The 6,400-nt window shown below is 34.1% G+C and overlaps 1 non-coding gene across 1 annotated transcript; it reads left to right on the top strand.

Moving 5' to 3' along the window:
* The first annotated feature begins 3,969 nt into the window (after positions 1-3,969).
* TRNAV-GAC (transfer RNA valine (anticodon GAC)) lies at positions 3,970-4,043 on the top strand. Its single transcript has one exon. It is a non-coding gene; the product is annotated as a tRNA-Val (tRNA).
* The last annotated feature ends 2,357 nt before the right edge of the window (positions 4,044-6,400 follow it).

The raw sequence follows: 6,400 nt of genomic DNA, 5'->3' as shown, positions 1-6,400 counted from the left end.
TTTTCTGAGCATGTGCAGCTCCATGTCTCTTGTACAAACTAAATTGAAGAACATCAATTGAAAGAAGCTTATTGGAAAGTTTTATGAGAGGAAGTCGAGAACATTTTTTTCCAGTCTAAAAAGTTTATTTAAAAGAAGGCACATCACATGAAAAAGAATGAAATTTTGCTATTCACAGCAACATGTATGAACTTGGAAAAAAATATGTTAAGTGAAACAAGCCAGGCACAGGAAGAGAAATACTGCATGTCCTCACCCATAAGTGGGAGCAAATAAATAAATAAATAAATAAAAATAAATAAATAGGAAAGAAAGAAAGAAAGAAAAAGAGAGATCACAATAATACACTGAACTTTCAAAAAGAGAGAACAGAACTATGGTTGCTAGAGGTGGGCAAGGCGGGGGAGGGGGTTAGCGAGAAATTGGTTAAGGGTCACAAAGATTGGTTACTTTTTGTAAAGATAAGTATACTAATTATCCTGATTTGATCATCACGTATTGTACAGAGGTACTGATAGTCAACTCTGTACTCCACAAATATGTATAATTAATTGTTTCAATTGAAAAAATACTAAAAAGGCAAATCAATTTAGTGTTTAAAAAACCTACTTTATTACAGAACAAGCAAAAGCAGTTACTGTGCTTTAAACTATGCTTACCTTTCTTTAGAAAGAAAATTTTAAAAGTCCTGTTTACAATTTAATTCTAATCCATTTGATTTGACAAGTTAAATGTGAGAATGTAAATAGAAACCCTAAAGGGAATAGGAAAAGTCACTTTGGAAATAGCCCATCTTTCCTGCCACTCTGTTAATAGGTCGAGAGAAAGGTCTGAACACCTTCAGAGTTAGAATGATTTATGGTGACTCATTCACTTTAATTGCCCTTTTAAAGTTTTGAATAAACAGTACTCAGACTCTCTTTTCTCATTTGGTTAATGTACCTATTATACGAACTTTGCATTGTAATTAAGTGACCAAATTCAGGGTGCTGCTACGATAGATAAAGCTATAAACTGGTTTTGGATTTCAGGAAGTACAAAACCATCTCATTTCCTCTGACATTTTAACTTTTATTATTTGATTCATGCTCCTTCCACTTTCCTATGTAGTTTCTAAAATAAACCTTATCTAATGCTGAAGAAACAATGTGTGAAAAATTAGACACTAGAAACCAAGATAATTCCCAGTTTGGGATAATGAGAACTGAGATTCCAGAAGGATACTTAGCTAAAGAGAAGAGAAAAATAAAGAAAAACTCAAAAACAAAATTGCTCATTTATTTCAACAGTATAGAAGTTTTAAAGTTCAATTTTCTTGCTTAGGATGAGCATCTGAACCATAAATAATGGTCATTTATTTTTAGAAGTTGTCCAGGAACAGATGTAATGACGTCTTTATGTGCTTCAAATAGACTTATTCCCCCAAGCAATCATGCTGAATGCAAAAGCACACCGTCATATGAAATATTTACCTCTTTGACTGAGCTTCCTAAGTGTATGCTTGTATTCCCCAAAGTAAGATTAAAAACAATTTTACAGAAACATTTGTTTCCTACACATTATAGTTTCTTTTAGGTATAAACATTAAATTTCCCCAATGTCACTCACATTTCAAGATCTTATTCCAAAGGAGTGCCCAAACAAATTAAGAAAAATGCATTTATTTTTGTTAAAAAATGGGCATTTTTTATTATCTCACATGAGCACAATATTTTGCAAAAATTAGAGACCTACTTAGACCTACACTGAAAGCTCTGTCAACAGTAGCATTATATACATTGTTGATACTAACTGCTTAAATTTAGACATACATACTTTAAAAATTAATTCCCACAGAGTTTGGCAGCCTACAGAAAGAAAGTAGCTCCTTATAAAACTTAAAAATTCTATTTCTTTCTTTATAAGGGTTGAATTAAAGATAATTCTTCCCTTGATAAAGATAGGCTCAGGGTCTAGGAAAGTAATGCTAGTTCAACTATCACTAATTCAAAGAGAGGAAGATTAGAGAAAGGCCTTCAAAGATGTAGACTCCAATCCCTCAGAGATAAAGACACCATTGAGATTTTAACTAAGAAGGACTGCATAACATGAAAATTGAAGAAACATACTCCTATCTTCTGGGTACAGTTGGCTCTCAGTATCCATAGGGCATTGATTCCAAGACCCAACACAAATACCAAAATCCAGATGCTGAAGTCCCTGATAGAAAATGGCATATCACATTTGGCTCTCTGTAACCACGGTTCAGTATCTGTGGGTTCATTCAGCCACAGATAAAAAGTAGGTACAGTTGGCATTCCATATCTGCAGATATGGAACCCGCAGATAAGGAGGGCCAAGTGTATTTCAAAATAGAAAATTTTTCTTAGTTTTTTACTAGAAAGTAGTATCAGACCAATTAAGCAGTAGTCTAAATATTAGAGGTAGGGTGCTGGCTGGTTAGCTCAGTTGGTTACAGCACGGTGTTATAACACCCAGGTCAAGGGTTTGGATCCCCTTACCAGCCAGCTGCCAAAACAAATTAACGAGGTAGATGAATGGCTATGCCACTTGCATTTCCTTATTGACACTAGTATGTGTGTTTAAGAAAAATTGGAAGATAAAAAATTAAAAGGGCATCTCAATCATCTATTTTAGTGTCAGATATTATGCATTTAAATGCGCCCCTGCAAATTTCAAGGGATGTTTATTTGGGTTATGTTATGACAAAGAGGTCTTAAACTTCTCAGTATGACTGACAAAAAGGCAGGTGATTAAGAAAAGAAATACTCAACATCACAAGCATAATTACAGACAAACTCACATTTGAGTAATTTATACATCTTCCTTTACATGTATCTCCTTGTCCATGTTGGTTCTAACATGCTGTGAAAACTCTAAGAGCTTTCCTTCAAAAACAGCCCTGTTTCCCATATATGTAGGTGTCTGTACTTGACATTTTGCACAAACTGACGTAAGAGGAGCTTTCATCATCAGTTTGACAAAGGAAGCCATCGTGTACCTTACCCTTAGCTTTCACTCACCTTCACTCCCTTTAACTCTCTTATACTATTAAGTTTTCCCTTGCCAATTGAGAGCAGCTAACCTTGCCCTTGATCTGATTCACTCCAGGAGGCCAATCATAGACAACAATCTTTATTTATATCTATTATTAATGAGATACAGATTGTTGGAACCAGAAGCAGAAGCCAAGTCACCTGGTCCTCTCCCATCTGCAGAACAGATGTTGTCAGGATGATTCCATACAGGAGTTAGCAAAGCAGGTATGTCCTTGTTTTGTTTTGTTTTATTTTGTTTTTTTGGAACTTTTTGGTACAAAATGAGTTGACATATCTCAAATTGGCCCTTAGCATTAATGCCTTTCAATTTTTTAACTTGTTTTTTAATGATGCAGGAAAAGAAGACATTTAACATTATTTTATATTTTTTGTATTTAGGCAAACAAAAAAAATTGAAGACAATTATATAATGATGTACATTTGACATCTAAAGAAGCATGAGAGAGCATTTAATATTCTACCCAAATATTTCATGAGTGAGTATTCCAAATGAATGAGTCTTCAGACTAAGGAATTTCAATTCCTTATTTGAGACTCACAGTAAAAGAGCTCAGGCAGAACTTTTAGGTTTCTCATTCCTAATATACTTTTCCAGGTGACCTTCCACATAGTTCTGTTTAATAAAGAGTTAGAATTAAAGAGCTAAAAAAGAAGCTAAATGCACATAAAGCACATATACTGTGCAATATCTGGAGACAGGGTCTTCATTCAGAAACAGCTTTAAATACAAATATTGTAATTGATCTTTCTATCACAGCTTACTCATATAGTAGCTATAAGATGCAGCAGAATTAAAAGGGACTGTAGTCCTGAGCAGCTATTTACTTACAAAGCAAGAGTCTACCAAACGAAAAGCCTTTTATCCCCCCCAAAGAAAAGGGAAGTCAAAAGAAAACAAGGGGGAAGGCCTGGCCGATTAGCTCAGTTGGTTAGAGCATGGTGCTGACAACACCAAGGTCCAGGGTTCGATCCCTGTACTGGCCAGCCAACCAAAAAAAACAAAGAAAACAAGGGGGATGGGAGCTTCTTTCAAGCACATTCAGTTGAAAGAAAATCTCGTATATTACCTATTTCCATTTGCTTTTCACATAAGTTCTTTTTCCTATTGTATAACTTAATAAGCTGAAACCACAACAGAAGCCAAGTCAACCTCAACACAAAGACTTATTTCTCAAGCACTTTAAATGTTCTTCTCAAGTTGGCTTTGACTCTGATATATGTCTTCTTTACACAGAATCCAAGCTCAAGAAGTAGTCCTAATTTAGGATATACTGGAATCATGGTACTTCTAAAAGAACCATGACAGAAACAAGAGATGTCTCTTAATATTTCTGCTCAGATGTGTGGTAAGATCTTTCCAGTCAATTACATTGGCTAGTCACATGGTTAAGCAATGTCTATGGGGCTTGGAATACACTTTTCTTCCAGGCAGGGGCAGCAAACCATTGGAAACAATGATACAATCTCCCATGATAACAAGCTCAAAGATGCAATAACCCAAGCAACACTGTTCCTATAAGTCATTCTTGAAGAAAGCTACTGAGCAATGAAATCCAAACACCAAGAACTTGATTAAATGAAGCACTCCGAAATGAAGACTCCTGTTAAAGAATGTAGGGAAATGCCAAGTCTATTAATCATGGAAACAAAATAGCTGTAGACATAGGGTTTATAATCTGTAATTTAAAGGCTATGTACCACAACAAACTAAATTAGTAATATACTTAGCAAAAATCAGGAAGGTAGAGGAAAGGGAAGTAGGAAGAAATATAACTATACTAATGCCATTTTCTACAGGTAAGACAATACTGTTTTAAATTAAAACTATGTTAAAAATTACTCCAACCTCAATGTTTCCATAGTCTTTTAAGATTAACTTTAGAGTTCTTTTTCAATGTGATATTTCTTGTAAATAAGAAATATTTATTTTGTATTCAGCATATCCTTTAGATTTACTTGTTACTTTTGCTTTTTTTTATTAGCAAACTTATTTTTATTCAAAATGCCTTATATAATATGCATTTAAATTTTTTAAAATTATCTCTTTCCGTATTTACTTACTTATCCATATGATTGAGATGGCAAGTTCACTAACAATATGTATGTTCCCCTTTCCAAGATATAGAGTTGTCACTTAAAGCAGCTACCCAAACAAGGTCTAATTGTCTCACCTCTCCTTTCATCTGGGTGTAACAATTTAAATTTTTCTTATTCAATGAAATATAAACTTAGGGATATGTGACACTTTGAGGTCAATGCTCTTAATTATTTTCAAGACTCTTTTTCTCAATTAATGTTCAACTATGTTGGTATAAGGAATCCCAGGTTAGACTCCTACAGTAAAATTAAGAAGGGCCATTTATGCAGTTCATGAGTATTATGCCACTGGGAAAATTATTTATTAAGATATTGCAATAATATGATTTCCATGTAGCATAACTACAGTATGAAGATCTGCTGCTTGATCTGACATAAGTTCTGAATTTCAGGTCTTGTGACAACTTTATTCTCACTGTAATTAATAAAATTGCAATCTGTTTTTTTCCTTCAGTTTCCACTGTTTAGTTAGCATAAGACAGTCCCTGAGGGACTGATTATCCCTGAAAATGGAAAAAAGGCATCCCTGATCTTCCAAAGCAGAGAGCCAGATGCAAGCAGTCTTTGATCATTTCATTACAATTTACATCTTTATTCATTCTAATGATTTCTAAAATGAGGATATAAATGTATTTGTGTCCAAATAATTCATTTTTATAACACCAGTTGAACAATATCTGCCTTTCTTGTAAAATATTAATGTTTTATTAAGTTATGTGGAGTGCATCTTGATCAGAAGAAAATTTGTCATACTGGAATATAGAAATTTATAAAATTATGAATGCACAGTTTAGATTTGATTAAATTATTTCATGTGTGTGATTCTGCATCTGTATTTTATATTACTTGAGATCTCATGTAGTGAATTTCTATATTTGGGAAAAGATGTCATGGTGAATATGGTAGGCAGAATAATAAACCCCTAAAGATGTACAAGCACAAATCACATGGCAAAAGGGTAAAAGTTTCTCAGCAGATGTGAATAAGGATATGGATTTTGAGATAGAGAAATTATACTGGATTATCTGGTTGGACCCAGTCTAATCACATGAGTCGTTAAAAGCAAGAACCTTTCCTTGTTTGGGTTAGTTATAGATGTAAGAATGGAAGAAAGATTCAAGAAATGTAACGTAGCTGGCTTTGGAGATGGGGAAGAGGCAAGCATATGCTCAGGAATGTGGACGGCCTCTAGCAGCTGGAAAAGGCAAGAAAACAGATTTTCCCCTAGAGCTACCAGAAAATAA

This window comes from Cynocephalus volans, chromosome 9 (genome assembly GCF_027409185.1).
Source record: "Cynocephalus volans isolate mCynVol1 chromosome 9, mCynVol1.pri, whole genome shotgun sequence".
NCBI classification, from domain to species: Eukaryota; Metazoa; Chordata; class Mammalia; order Dermoptera; family Cynocephalidae; genus Cynocephalus; species Cynocephalus volans.
Note: the sequence above shows the minus strand (reverse complement) of the source record. Positions and strands in the feature narration are given on the sequence as shown.